This window comes from Vipera ursinii (genome assembly GCF_947247035.1).
Source record: "Vipera ursinii genome assembly, chromosome: 7".
Classification (NCBI taxonomy): Eukaryota; Metazoa; Chordata; class Lepidosauria; order Squamata; family Viperidae; genus Vipera; species Vipera ursinii.
Window position 1 is genome coordinate 54,004,963 of NC_139521.1, and position 16,328 is coordinate 54,021,290.

At 38.5% G+C, this 16,328-nt stretch overlaps 1 protein-coding gene across 2 annotated transcripts in view; it reads right to left on the bottom strand.

Moving 5' to 3' along the window:
• The window catches only part of ALPK1 (alpha kinase 1), a 67,188-nt gene that overhangs the window by 35,164 nt on the left and 15,696 nt on the right, over positions 1 to 16,328 (bottom strand). Inside the window, exons 2-5 of one of the 2 annotated variants that reach the window (XM_083367964.1) lie at positions 12,791 to 12,854; positions 12,026 to 12,127; positions 8,120 to 8,225; positions 7,635 to 7,751 (exon numbers count right to left, since the gene is read on the bottom strand). The exons of the other annotated variant lie outside the window; for it this stretch is intronic. The gene's annotated coding sequence lies outside the window, so the exon portion shown is untranslated. The remainder of the gene's footprint in view (positions 1 to 7,634; positions 7,752 to 8,119; positions 8,226 to 12,025; positions 12,128 to 12,790; positions 12,855 to 16,328) is intronic. 2 annotated transcript variants of the gene reach the window in all.

The window sequence follows — 16,328 nt, forward strand, 5'->3', positions numbered from 1 at the left end:
TGTCCACTAGTTAATTGTCCTCACTGTTAGGAAGTTTCTCCTTAATTTCAGGTCAATTCTCTCCTTGATTAGTTTCCATCCATTGTTTCTGTCCTGCCTTCAGGTGCTTTGGAAAATAATTGACCCCCTCTTCTTTGTGGCAGCCCCTTAAGTATTGAAACATGCGATCATATCACCCCAGTCCTTCTTTTCTCTAGACTGGTGATACCCAATTCCTGGAACTATTCTTCATATGTTTTTGTCTTCAAAAGTTGTTCTTCTTTGCACTTTTTCCAAAGTCTCAACATCTTTTTTGTAATGTGGTGACCAAAGCTGGATGCAGTATTCCAGGTGTGGTCTTACTAAGGATTTATAAACTGGTACTAGTTTAAATATATGATAAGTTCACTTTCCACACAGGAGTTGGAAGATGGCAACCTCCACTTTTCCCCCAGCCAATAAACAGCAATGGTTCCACTTCCCGCGTAATGATCACATTTATAGCCCTTTCTTAAAAAATAGAGCTGCCAATGAACTTGACATTCTTTTGTTGGCTGGAATTCTGCAAGATTCACGATTAATATATTATGATGGACTCCAGGTGAGGAAAAACGCCCCCAATTTTTAATGCACAGTGCTCCCGATTTGGCTAACTCCTTATGTGCTGAACTTCATTTTCCATGATTCTGTAAACAAGCATGACCAAAAATTGCAGGGTGATAATGGGAAGAGAACCAGGTTGAGGAAAGTAGTCTACAGATGCCCCCTTTGAGATTAGAATGCCATCCTGTTGTGAGTTTCTCCACCCAAGAGTGGGAGGGAGAAATGTCATAAATGTCATATGATTTTGGCAGAAACCTAAGTATTCTCCAGATGGGAGTTTCCTTCAATACAGTTTCTAATTTGTCTCTATTTGTTAATTTTTCATTTCTAAATTCAAGGTAGTTCATATAATCTAAAAAGTTTAAACTTCTGCACTCAGTTTATGAAGCTGCTGCCCCACGCAACCAAGTTTTCTAAAGCAATAAGTATGTGTACAATATCCAGGACACTATATTTAAAAAGAATATACTTTGAAGTAGATCATAAATAGTTCATAAATGCTTATGCCATAATTTATTTATCTACAAGCAAATACAGCAAAACTACTGTGTTTTTTTTTTGCAATATATCAACATAGAAAATTTTTACATTTTATATTGTTAGAAACTGGATTTCACATTCTGAAAAGCCAATTAGATTACTTGAGCCCTTCTATTCTTTTTTTAAAAATTACCCTAATTTTGATCTCAGGCTACACTATTTAATTCCAGAAGCCAATAAATGGGGAACAAAGACCTCATGAGTTCTATGTGGAGGCTGCATTTATGGATTAATCCCAACAGGGAACAAGTAAAGCTCCTCACAGGCGCCTTCACTGGGACTTAGTACAGTCAATGAGAAAAAGCATTTGTTATTTATGGCTACTGGTGTTTTGACTTTCAAATAAATATTTTAATTATTTTACATGCCACACCAAAAATTTCTTGTTCGCTGAATGGAGATCTGTGGTGGCCCTGAAATAGATGCAGCAGTAATTATACAAATCTTTTTGTTATGTTAGGATTCATTTGCGGAGCCAAACGGGGAATGAGTGATGCTTGAATTACTAGGGGATCTGGCAGCTGCAGGAAACACAAAGCTCATTATTACCATTAGGAGTTCCCTTATTTCCCTTTGGGGAAGGTAGGCTTCTCTTCTTCTTCTTCTTTAAAGTATTCAACTAAAGGATCTGGAAAAAAAAATGACTCTGGCTTTCAAGCATCAGAAAATTAATTATTCAAACATGGAGAGACACAGGCTTTCCCTACGTCCACTGAGTCCTTTCTTTGGCTGCTGTCTCCATCAGGAGACTTATCTTGAAGGATAATGCAGGCATGGAGTGAGAGTAGTATGGAACTGCTAACACTGTTCTAAAAACATTCTGAAATAACATAGTTTGTTTCCTGCTTTCTAAGTTGGTTTCTTTATTGCTTCATATAGCTTTATTTTTAAAAACATTTGACAGATGGTATACCACACAAGAAATGTTTGTTTTAGGGTGGTATAAAAGAATAATCGAAGGGACGCGGTGGCTCAGTGGGTTAGGACGCTGAGCCTGTCGATCAGAAGGTCGGCAGTTTGGTGGGTCGAATCCCGAGTGCTGCGTAACAGAGTGAGCGCCTGTTACTCGTCCCAGCTTCTGCCAACCTAGCAGTTTGAAAGCACGTAAAAATGCAAGTAGAAAAATAGGGACCACTAAGGTGGGAAGGTAACAGCGTTCCATGCGCCTTTGGCGTCTAGTCATGCCGGCCACATGACCACGGAGACGTCCTCGGACAAGCGCTGGCTCTTCGGCTTTGAAACGGAGATGAGCACCGGCCCCTAGAGTTGGAAACAACTAGCACGCATGTGCGGGGGAACCTTTACCTTTACCTAAAAGAATAATCAGTCTATCAGAGGTTTAGTTTCTCATCCAAGAAGCTTCTTGGATGAGAAACAAAATGTTTTCAAGCAAAACAAAGATAGTCCAGTTGCCTTTTGAAAAAGCACCTTTTGAGACAAGCATGACCTGGATGACTGAGAATCTCCATAGCCAATGATTCTATCAGTTTAGATCTGTGGTTTGGTGCAATGCACTGCATTCCCCTGCAATGGGAATCACAAAGCTTGAGGCTATTTTTCCTCAGTCCGACCTACTCTACAGGGTTGTTATTAGAATAACATTAGAAGAGTTCTTACAAAAAAAGCCTGTGTAAAGCATGGCTACTTGGTTCATGCGGATTATCTCGCTTCCAATAGCTAGAACTCTGTTTTTCAAACTTGGCAACTTTTGGATGTATGGACTGGAACCCTCAGAATTCCACAGTCAGCACAGAGAACTTTGACTGGTGAATTCTGAGGTCTGAAATTCACACATCTTAGTTGCCATGTTTGAAAAACACTGAGCTATATAGTCTACTTTGAGCTATGATATAAAGAAACAAGTTATTAAGGAGAACTACTGTGCTTTAATCAGCCATTTCACCAGAAGTGCCAGCAAAAAGAGTCTTCTGCCCCTGTCAGAAGAAAGAACGGAGCAGAACCAGCACAAAGATGAAGTATGACTTAATTTAATAAAATTAATTTCATAAAATTAAATTAGATAAAAATCACAAGTGTTTTATCCAAAGCTAGACATATTTTCAACTATCAGAAAAAGAAAAAAAAGAAAGGAAGTTGCAGTGAGCTGTATCTACCCATAGTATTTGCCTGGAAGGACCAGCCTTAACTATAGTATTGCTGTCAGGCACGGAAATCAGGAAAGCCAGGCAGTTATTGTAAGCTTAAGCTCTCTATAAGAATCTCTATTACTAATGGTCAAAGTAAATTGGCAATATGTAAGAGTCAATAGAATTCAAGGAGAGCTGGACTTAGATCTCGTGGGTATGAAGGGACTTGAGACTGATGACGCATTTGACCCTTCCCTTGGGCTCAGCCTGGTCATCTCCTACAATTGCATATTGCATGTTACTATATCAGAACCAAGCTTTTAATTTTAGAGCCAAAATTAGAACAAGTCAAGATTCTAAAAGTTTTTTATTACTTATGGAATACAGTACATTTCACATTTCTTTTTCTTAAGGACAGTCAATGGATAATGTAGATGCTAGGGTCTATTTGTTTGTGTAGGAACTTTTCACTGCTCAGACATCTGCACTATAACCAGGTTTTTCCATTCCAGTCCTGGTAACTCAGGTCTATATTGATTGTATTATCCAGGCTTGCATAAAGTAAATAAGCAATCTTTGTGACTGATATGCATCTACCCTCCCTAATTTAAAATAGTTAAAGTTTCACAAATTTATCAGTTTTAATACTGCATTTAGCCCTGAGTTTTTCAGCAAAAATGCTGAAATGTTGCATATTTTTTTGATATCTTGCATCAACCATGCATGAGTGCCAGAATATTATGAAATAAACATCTTGTTATTAATTTTTATTGTTTTATTTGGAGCTGGAAATGGTGTATGGATACCATCTAAAGACTGTCAATACAGTAGCATTATCCATGCATAGAGGTTATGTCAGTATTGTATCGGATAACAATTTTACAATCACATGAATAGCAAAACCAGGGTTATTTCAGTTATACACCAGTGGAATAGGTTAGAACAATATCATAAAAGCTTGTAAACATTATAACTACAGGAGATGGAGTCTATCATTAGGGACTGGCAGACAGTGTTGTAACAAACACAGAGCCTACTTTTTATTTGTTGTAGCAATACTGGAATGGAGGTTGCAATCATTTCTCTCTCCTCTGATATTAGTTGAAAAAGCATTTTTAGAGAATTATAAATGAATGCATCCAATGTTCAGCCTGACTGCAAATTATCTTCCCTCTCCTACTGCACTTTGAACTGTGTGCTTATTAAAGCTACTTTGAACCCATGCCATTACGCTACAGTGCATTTTGTCTCTATTCTTTTAAAAGGGTGGGCTTTGCTCTCTTTGGAATTGAATAGCAGAAATCCTGTGGTCCTGTCGAGGGGAGAAGGACTGAGCCCCAAACACACGGCCTTTCCAAAGGTCAGATTTCATTTTTTTTTATTTTCACGATAATGAGGCTTCTCCCCTTTTTGAAATCAGGAAAACCATATTTTATTTGCACTTTCTTCATTTTTTTTATCTGAAATTACATTTAAAGCAGGGTGGAGGGTGGGTGTGTGGGGAAAGGAGCTACCAGCTGTTTATTTTTGAAAGAGTTATTGAGACAAGTAAACATTAGCGTTGCTGGTCTCTCCCCATTTATTGCATTCTGTATTTTTGTTTTGGCTTACTTTGCAGAGTTTTGTGAAATAAATACCCAGCCACTCTTTGAGCTCACAGTTATAAGAGCAGAAGGCATGAAGCCTTCCTCCTTCTCCTTCTTTTCCTCCTGGCAATTTTTGTCGCTTTTCAGTCATGTAATAGACATAATATTCCACACAGCACAGAATCAGTATAACACAATGATCTAATGTGTGATGAGCCAGCCAATTTGCTCATAGTCTTATTTCCATCTGATTTGGGGACTGCAAGGCTCAAGGCTTCCTTTTTTTCTGCATTGCTCAGTACACCAAATGACCCCAGCGGCATTAAAATAAGGAAAACCCTGACCAAGAAAAGCCTCTCCAAAGACAAGCTTACTTGTTAATATGCAGCTACATGAAAGGCTTTCTTTTCTCCTATACAACTATTGTAGTGTGTGTGTGTGTATGTGTGCGCATGTGTAAATTGCAGGGGGCTCATTGGCATAAATCTTGGCTGCGACCTCTGAGGTAAACGGGATTTACATTACTTTCTGACAAGAATTAAATGAAGGCCTTGTGACTATATGAACAGCCTTCGAGACTGCAACAGATGGGCATGAATGCGCTCCCTAGGCAAACTATCAGTGACATCTGTGTCCCCCAAATTCTGGTGGTCTCGGCCAATTAACAGGCAAAATGAGGGAAAAGGGAGGGGGACCAAGAGAGGATGGTCCTACTCCACCCCCTTTCCTTAGCAAAAGCTGCAGCAGAAATACTTGTGTTTAGGAAGGAGATCAACAATAGTCTGGAGCAATGTAGAAATTGCAGAAATATAATAGAGATAATAGAGATAAACTTGGCATGAGGAGAGGAGTAAGTTTCATTAGATGTTAGTTCAGGACCAAGGTCCTTTTATAAAACAAATCTCCCTATCCTCAAGAGAACTATAAATTTATAGAAATGTGAAAAGATACAGAATTTAGTTTGGTAGGTTGAAATAGAGGTAGCTACACAACAAATATCTTGATTCTTCAATTGCCCTAAAATTTGCAGATTTCCTGCACTCCTATATTCATCTAGCATGTTTCCAGAAATTGGGTCCAGTTGTTGTTGGTCCTGATTTGACAGGAGTGTCCATCCTATGGTCCCAGAGCTACATGTGGTCAATGAAAAGCTTAGTGGGTGGCCTCTACAAACCCCTGCAAAGTTTACCATTAAAAGGCCTTTTCCAAAAGGACAGAAGGGGGGAAATAATCAGACAGATGAATGTACTTGAATAATTCAATTTTAATTTTGCTTCAATTACAGTAAGTTAAAGTTAGGCCCCTAACCCACCAAATTCTTTCTCATGGTCTCACAAACATTTTTGGTATATGGCCTCTGGCAAAGCATTCAACAGCCAAGAATGAATTATTATGCCTATAGCATTATAACATGATCCTTCCTCCTATTCATCCACAATAATTATTTATTAAGTCACCTACAGTGGGAGATAAGTAATCATTTAGTCATGTTCAGTTTTACTAAGTTATCTGAGATCCTATACATAAATCCAGATCCAAAACAAGCAGTCAATTTCACAACACTTTTCATATGGGAGGGAATTACTATATCATGGCTCAATCTATCACTATTTATCTTTGGGTCAAAAAAATAACCCATACAGCTGGTATATAAAACTTTATTATTATATATACACAAGTTTGGCCAACTATATATACAGTACATGGACATATTTGCTAGGCATTCTAAGAGGTGCAAAAAGTATTTTTAATACTGTATTTTACTTTTGAATTATAATGCAAATTTTCTTTAATAGAGACTACTTGAACTTCATGCTTTCCAAATCTGTCTCATTATAGGGATTATGCAAATTATAATCTAACAGGGAAAATGCTTAATATATATCACTCTATAATATGAGTTTTGATGGAGATGGTGAAGTGGAATAGATGACATGCATTCCCAGATTCCAAGCTTTCATTTTTTTTAAAAGTCAGTCTTAAGATGCAAGGTAAAAAGTGCAGGTATTATTCTCCTTCTTCTCTCTCCAAATATGTAACTGCTTATGATAAAAATATATTATACATTAAGTGTTGTTTGCTCAAAGAGTTGAAAATCTTGTTTTCCTTGGGATGGATGGTACAGCAGTCAGCAAGATGGACAGAACAGGCAGAATATGTTGCTATGTCATCACGCTATCTCAAAGTTGCATAACCTTTTGCCCTCCAAATGACAGGTTTCTAAGCTCCAAAATTTCCTTGCATGTTGCTGGATGCCATACAGGACAATTCTGATCTACATTATATGTATTATATTGCTCCTTAGCCCAGAGCAATATAATGTGCCAAAGTACAGTTCTCAGTTTAAAATTATTTGTTTAGTGACCATTCAAAATTACAACAGCACTGAAAAAAGTGTGACTTACAACTATTTCTTGCACTTATGGTTGTCACAACATCCCCACAGTCTTGTGCTGGACAACTGGCATATATTTACAAAGTTTGCAGGGTTCTAGGGTCATGTGATCTTCATTTGAGACCTGGCTTCCAATGAGCAAAGTCAATGGGGGAAGTCAGATAAGCTTTATGACCGCATGGTTGCTTGACAACCATGGCAAAAAAGCTCATAAAATTAGACATGACTCACTTAACAACTGCTTTACTTAACAATGGAAACCTTGTCTCAACTGCGTTCATAAGCTGAAGACTATGTGCATTAAATACTTAGTTCTCATAATGGAAAAATGAAGAAGAATGGAATTTTGCAGCAGAAATTCTGCTGTGCTCAACAATAAGAACAATAGTAACTATAACAAACACGGTAGTAATTATTCAGAAATATTAAGAATACTCCACTTACTTCTTTTATTTCCAATTAATCAATTGGTTCTCCTCCAAGTGAATTAGCCCAAGACAAGGTTGCATGAGCTAGGATAGGACCACTTGTCTTTTAGATCAGACCTACAGGCAGTGATTCCTTCAGGGGAAATAGAACAGGCACAATGACAGCTGTGGCATTGCAATCAAAGCCCTGCCCCTTTGTACTTATTTTTTTTAAAAAAATATTGTAACAAATATTTAATAGTATAGCCAGAATAAGTGAGTATACAGAATAAAAGGAATAAAAGGCCCAAGAACCCTAAAGTAATAAAGAAAGTTATGTATTGGATAAAATTTAATAAACATTTCAAAACAAAAATAGATTGATAAAAATAATCTTAACTGTTATTAGAATTTAGCAATCCCAATGAAAATGGTCAATAATTAATATAGTCAATATTATAAGAACCATTAATTATGCATTCCTCTTTGACTTGTTCAGTTTCTATTTCAATAACAACTTACTGTAGAAATAAGAGCCAAGAGATGTTCTGAAGTTTGTGTTGCAATGTTTTCAAATTCAGTCAGTGTTCTGCATTTTATGTAATACCTTTTGAGCTATATTGCTTATCTGAAAAAGATTGAAACCAGTGAAGTATTTGACCATTTTGTGGAGACAATGTCAAAGAATTCATCCTTTTTTTCAAGGATTAAATCTTGAAAATGTATCTGAAAAGTTATCTCTACATTATATTTTTTATACATTCACTTCTTGGAAATATTTAATACTGATGCAAGAAGTGATTTCTCTTTTTAATCCTTTAATTTAAGTACACACTTTGATTAATCTTTTATAGGTAGCACTTTTCTTTTATACCCAACTAAATAATATTTGTATAAGCATTCTGGTATCTGGTTGCTTCAGAAGAAGTAATCTAGACAGAAAATACAATAATTCTATGTACGATCCAAATTTTTAATCCTTATTTTCAAGGATTAAATCTTGAAAATGTATCTGAAAAGTTATCTCTATATTAATTATTTTTTTATACATTCACTTCTTGAAAATATTTAATACTGATGCGTTCGCTCCATAATGCCTTGAAAAATACCAGGGGCTACGGTGACTCCAAATTGCAGGCATTTTTCTTTAAACGCCCCTCTGTGGGTTACAATTGTGTGTCGTGGCTGTGGCCTCGTCTACAGGAAGCTGTTGGTAGGCCTGAGCCAAATCTAACTTTGCAAAAATTGTACCACCTTGCAAGGATGCCAGGATGTGGCTTACTACTGGTACAGGGTACGCATGCTGTTTGAGTGCACGATTAATTGTGCATTTGTAATCAGCACAGATTCTGACCTCCCCGTTGGCTTTTAGTGGCGTGACGATTGGGGTCTCCCATTCACCCCCATCTACAAGCTGAAGTACCCCCTGTTCTATGGGTTTATATAACTCAGCTTCTATCTTGTGTTTCAGAGCAAATGGCACGCTACGAGGTTTAATCCTGACCGGCACTACAGTAGGATCTAGTTTAAATGTTATTGGTGGGCCCGTATACGTCCCCAGACCTGAGTCAAACACATCTGCGAATTCCTTGCATACTGTTGCTAGACTTGTGACTTGCGTCCGGTTGATTCCGGTTACTTGGATGCCTAGTGCATCAAACCAATCGAGCCCAATCAGGCTCATTCACTGACCCCCTACTACAACGTCCAGGTGCCCAGAAAACCCCTTAAATTTGATGGCCAGTGTGGCCTCACCCTTGACTGCGACCCTGGCATTCTGGAAGTTGGTCAGTACAATGTCGGATGGCCTAAGCTTGGCCCAACTCTTGCTGCGATTGCAGACGAAATTAAATGTCTCAATGGAGACGGCTGAGCCTGTGTTCAGCTCCATCTTGCAAGGGACCCCTTGCAGCTCCACCTGAAGTCCAAACTTCGGCTTCATAGGGCGGCGAGCTCCCGTGCAGCAAATGCTTCTACGGTTGGAGCAAAACCCTACGCTATACTGCCCCAGGGCCTCTCCTAATCGGAATGTCCAACTGGCGATTCGATTGCCAGTCCCTCTGGCAACCTCTGCAGATGGACGCGATGTGGCCAGTCTTCCCGCAGGCCCGGCATGTGGCTGTCCAGAACCTACAGTCCATGCATTGGTGGTGGCCACCACACCCTGGGCACCTAAGCAAGTGATCTGCCTTGTAAGTTGCCCCTTGTTGCTTGTTGCTGTGACGCTGTTGGTCGTTATGCCTTTGTAGCTTGTCAACTTCCATGTTGTCTTTGGGGACTTCCACATGTTCAGCGTCCTCGTGGTGGACTGCTTCCTCGTGCTGTGCTGTTTTGGCGGGCCGCATGGCTTGTATGTCCCCGGCGGCGGCTTCATCTGCCATGATCTCTTTCAGCGCATCTGGGAACAACAGGGTCTCTTTGGCGAAGAGTTTTTGTTGTAACTCTCGATTCCGGAGGCTGCAGATGAGTTGGTCCTAGAGCCTCTCCTCTATGTCGGAGAACTGGCACAGGAGTGCAGCCTGCCTCAATGCCGCGATGAATTCAGATGCTGTTTCACCTTGCTGCTGAACCGTCTGTTCGAACACGTGGCACCAAGTGATTACCGACAGCTTGGGCTGGAAATGGTTGCCAAGCCATTTCTTCAAGTCTGTGAACATTACGGACTCCAATGGCAGCGCGAACAAGTTCTCCACAATGTTGAATGTGGCTAGGCCACAAACACACAGGAGCATAGTGGCCTTCAGGCCGTCCTCGACGACTTGATTGGCGCGGAGATAGTTCTTGACCCTGGATAGATACGAAGACCATCTTTCCGGGTGAGCTATATCAAATTCTTCCAGCTTTCCGACCTTCGCCATTTCTGTTGGTCTTTGTGGCTGCAGCTCGTCGTCTTCTTATCCTGCTCCTCCGTATGCTCAGGGACTGGTCCTCTGGGCGCGTGGTCGCTAGCGTGGCTGTGCTAGACCGACCAAATTGCTTTTTCCCGCCAGGCATGTTCCAGCCTCTCCCCTAGTGACTCTCGGTTCTGTTGGAGGAGCAGTATCCCACCCTCGTCGCCAGTGTTATATGCTGGGTTCTGTGCTTGATTGAAGAGACGAGGTGAGTGAGTTCATCCCACCAGGCTCAAGGTTGACTCAGCCTTCCATCCTTCCGAGGTAGGTAAAATGAGGACCCAGATTGTTGGGGGCAATAAGCTGACTGTAATAATGCTGCTTGGGGGGGCAAAAGCCCTAATAAGCAGACATATACATAGAATGAAGGCTATTGCTAAGCACATTGATTTGTGCTTTAAATTGTAAGCCGCCCTGAGTCTTCGGAGAAGGGCGGGATATAAATGGGATTAAAAAAAAAAGAATCATTCTTTATTTGCTTACAGGAACTGAACTGAGAAACAGGGCTGCAAATGCAGCTATTTATACCCTGGCCTCCAGGTGGCGGCCGATAGGTTTAAAGCAAACTATTGCTGCCCTAGAAGCAGCCAATGGTGGCGCTGGAGATGGGTTGTCTGAGGAGCTGGGAGCTGTTAGCCAGCTTCCCTGCTTAAGCAACCTTCCAGCAATTAACCCCACGTGGTACTCTTTAGTAAGCCCAATACATCACAATTTGTATAAGCATTTTGGTATCTAGTTGCTTCAGTAGAAGTAATCTAGACAGAAAATACAATAATTCTATGTATGATCTGAATTTTTAATCCTTGTTTTCAAGGATTAATTCTTGAAAATGTATCTGAAAAGTTATCTCTACATTAATTATTTTTTTATATATTCACTTCTTGGAAATATTTAATACTGATGCAAGAAGTGCTAGCTCTAGACTTACTCTTTTTCTCTTTTTAACTCTTTCATTTAAGTACACACTTTGATTAATCTTTTATAGGTAGCACCTTTCTTTTATATCCAACTAAATATATTTGTATAAGTATTTGATATCTAGCTGCTTCAGTAGAAGTAATCTAGACAGAAAATTCTATAATTCTGTGTATGATCCAAATTAACCAAATAAAATTATTTGTCTTTGCCACTTGTGTAACGCCTTATTTTCATTTTTTTTGAAAATCATTTGAAACTAATCCTCACTAAAACATTCCTTTTTCTTCCTAATCACAAGTTTAACTTTTTCCATCTTAAATTATCTACCGTTACTTTGATCCAAATCCATGAGCTTTAAAAATCTTTATTATATTTTATTAAGTAAAATTCTCAGGTACTTAGTTTTGCTAATATTAAACCTGTTAATTGCTGCAGATGTTGCTTTCCTTCTTCAGATAGATTTTTCATGATCACTTACATCCTCTTCTTATTAACCCATTACTGTAATCTCATACTGAATCATTCTATTGTACATGTTCCATGATCAATTCCATTCTTGTTATTTGTGATGCGTGAACAAAAGGGCAGGGTTTCAATGCAATGCTGGGATTGCTCTTACCTATTTTGATCTCTCTGCTGCAGATACTGCTGAGTGCACAGGCTGTTGCCTCAAGGAACCCCTCTCCAAGCCTAGAGGCACTTAGAGGCACTTCAAAAGTTTCTGCCAAATCATAATTTTTGAATACGACAATGAAGAAAATATTAAATAGATGAAGGATAATCTACTGCATATGTCATTCTTATTTATTTATTTTTAAATTGGTCCTTCCTACTTCCTTGGTCTGGCTTTTCCTTCTTGTTGGATGCTCCCATTAAGCTTGGTAGGCAGAGGCCAGTACAGTTCTGTGTCTCAAAAGACTTACGCTCTTCCCCCTTGCAGACACAGTTTTTATATGCTGACATATCCAGGTCAAATATCCATCTGTTATTTAGTGAGCCATTTGGGTTACTAGACCTTGCTAGGGATATATTTAGGTCTGGGTGGCAAATTTAAAACATACCCACTTTTCTTATGTGATGAATTATTCTATTCATGAGTCCTACATTCTAACTATCCTCTGTATACAACTCCATTCAGGCAAGAGGATTCTGTGGCCAAAGGCAGAATCTGAAAGGAGTCACATTTAGGAACAAAAGCACCTGTTGTTTTCCATGACTAATGTTCTTAAAAGTACAAGTTTGGACTGTTCCTCTCTAAATATGGCCATTTCAAAACTACGCTATACGTTGAAGAGAGGATCAGCAATAAGAGCAATAAATTTAAGGAGCCCATTAAAAAGACATAATGAATTTGGTACACTACATATTTCTAGATCAAAGGTACCTTTGAAGTGACCAAACTCCAATCTGTGAACAACTGAAACTGATTCCTTTTTGTTCTGATCTTGCTTGGTGGTGTCCAATAAAATAGAAGTTAAGGAAATTGTCATTATCTGAATATGGTCAGAAGAAGTCATCAGTGAATGATAGCCTTGTCCCCAACAACAATTGGCAAAATCATTAGGAAGGCAAGGCCAAGTGATGCAAGGATTTTTTCCCCCCCAGCTAATCTTGTCATTCAGCTGTTGTCTCCCACAACTCCCATCCACTTGCTGTGTGAAACCAGCTTAGTCTTTGTCAGCATTAACAGGGTCGGGAAAGACTTTCTCATTCATGAATATGTATCATCAGCTCACAAGTCTACAGAGACATACCCTTCAAAACTGCAATTAAAAAAAACCAACCCTCACCAGCCAACCAGCCACTAAAACCCTAAGCTATTGGGTTGAGAGAGCTGAAATGCTAGAGAGTAATGTGAGCTCACGCTTTTGAAATTAACCAGAGGAACTGTCTGTTTTAAACCTTTCTTTAGAGCTTGATGAGGTTTGTAGAATATTTCTTCATGTGCAAATTCTGTAAAACCTTCACAGTCTCCCAGGGGAAAAGAAACAATTACGCATTTTAGGGATCTAGTACCTTTTATGTATTTCAAATGGGTTTCCAGATGCACCGTGCAGGGGTTAAATATTTACATCTATGTCTAAAATTGATGGGGCCTTATTTTTAAAGTGGCAAGACACCAACATCAACATAACTGCAAAACAAATCTGGAGAATTTTTTTATATGACAAAAGACTCCTGACACATGTCTTACCTGATCATGAGTTATGAAAGCATTATCTAAGTCAATGTTTGATTTCAAAATCTTTATTATATTTGAGATTCAAATATAAAGAAGTTAAAGTCTGTCAATTATGGTTTTCTACTTGGGTTTAACTAATAATATAATTTCAACCTAAAATTATGAGACTAATTTTGAGCATAATGACTTTAAGTGTCACCAATACGTTTCAATACCTTGCTTTATTTTTAATGTTGACTCCTTGCATTTAAAAAAAGAAAACAGAGATATAACAATTACAAATGCAGTATTTCTGTAGAAGTGACACAACTTTAAATTTCTTCAATAAACAGGAGAAATAAAGCAAAGTCTAACATATCTTGTCCTACATAGACAAAATTTGTGAGTATTATTTAGACTATTATATAATATGGTACACTTTCAGCCTATGGAATGCGACAAAGGGTTTCAGATAAAGTAAATAGTGTAATAAAATAAAGAAAATAATAAGTTATGGTATGGAGTATGGAGAGCAGGTACCTACTGTACGTGATCAATTCAGGCAAAATGGGTACCCACAATCATTTGTCACAAGATGTGCATGCAATAAGATGGGGAGAGAAAGGAAGAAACAAGGTACAAGCCCAAACACATGGCACACCCTGCCATACATCAAAAACATTTTGGAAGCTGTAGAATGTAGCTTCCAAGATCTGCAAGTGGGAATCACACACTGCCCAGAGGCTATCATTCAAGGAAAAATTATGCATTGTAAAGATTCCTTGGAGGTGGGAGATACTTCGAATGTAATCTACCAGATTCTTTACATGGATTGCCCCTGTGACTATGTAGGACAGACATGGAGGAAGCTTACCACCAGATTGCAAGAACACAAGTAGTCAGACAAGGAGACCCAAAGTCATTGGCAGCCTCACACTGCAACGACAAGGACATACATTTAATTTTGCAGCTACTAAAGTTGTTGGATGAGCAGGTATAAAAATAGCCAGAGAAGTGATTGAAGCCTGAGAAACATGAATGTTGATTTACCACCAACTTATCAAGTACTTAGGAGGCAAGGGCTGGGCAGCAGAAACAAACAACTACCAACGACTTAATAATCAAATATCAACACCCCAATCAACATCTAAAAAGTCACATACAACAGGCATCATATAAATACTACACACAGAGAAGTTTTCTAAAGATGAGCTCTAACACGAGTCCGAAAGCTCAGAAGATAAAACCGCTGGTCCCGATTCCCGACCCAGATTGGATCCTGAAACAAATTATTGTTCTCTTTATATGGACATAGGTCTGAGAATAGGATACTTTGAAATTATATTGTAGTCTTTAAAATCTTAGGAGCATGCATCTATATTCTTATGTTTTTGCAAAGAGGTATGCTTGCTTTTCACCTCAGAAAAATAATTTCCTTATCATACCAAAAGCATGCACCTACACATATGCAACAACTTATATCAGGTTTAGTACTTCCTAAGGTGACTACATTATTCATGATATTTCCCTTTTGCAGCAGAACCTCAGACAGGATGTAATTCTGTGATAGAGTTTCAGAAGATCCCAGGGACAATATATAATGTCTCCAAAAGCCAGGGAGCAGCGTGAGTATAGTCCTCTGAATGAAAGAATATAATGCAACTGTTTGTACAAGTGATTCCACAAGAAGCAATATGGAAACAATCACTTACATATAACTTCCTTCTTGGAAATATATGGACATCTAGGGACCAGCAATCTTCATGTACTCCATATTGTAGAAAGGGTATTTCTTGAACTGAGAAGATTTGAAATGGGACTTTAGTTCTAGCCTGTGTATTCTGGATTATTTTTGACACAGCATATTCTATTGCATTTACTCAGAAGACAATGGTGCTTGTTCCTGGTAATTTTCCAGATGAGTTCCCCCCCCCCCCCGCAAAACTGGTCTTTTCCAAATGTTAGGGTAGATATCCAGTTGTCACTCCAGCCAAGTGGGGATTGTATATCAACTTATTGCATTCACAAAAGGGAAAAAGATATAAATTTAAACTAGATTTGAGTAGCAAATATTCAGAACTCCGCTGGGTGACAGCAAAGAGAAAGAGAAAATTCTAAATTTGTGCTGCCATCTACTGGTTTAGAATATATAGTCCAGATGTAGCAATCCTACCAACAAAGTAGAATTTCTGACATAAAATTTTCATGGTGAATCAATTCACCCTAAGACGTGTGTTACTATTATTCTAACTGAGTAAAGTAAAACAAAATAAAAATACAAGTAAGTTTTTGCTTTACTTAATGTCTGGAGTAATTTTTGCATCTCAGAAAATGTATTGTTGTCAAGAAGAAAACACAAATATATTTCTTTTCTTATCTTTATTCTCTTTGTCATGGTCAGATAATGCCCTGGTGATTTTTTTTAATGCTCTTCTTTTCTGCAGGGAGGTGACCTATTTGATTGGCCCACCCCGGCTATTGATGAACCCTGCTTATACTATGTCTAATATCTGTATTATGAGATGGTCCATAAATAACACACACTGATTACCACAGCACTGTCTGACAGATTCTCTTCAGACACCAGTGTACGAATTTGCCATATATTAATTCAATTACTGATACCACTTGGGATATAATTGTAAGTGGCAATTTCATGTTGAATGCATGTCATTTGAAGAACTTAACAATGGCAGTCAAAGTGCAGTACATTTTAAAATCACAATAAAAGCAGCTTTGGAATTCAAAATACTGGTTTCCT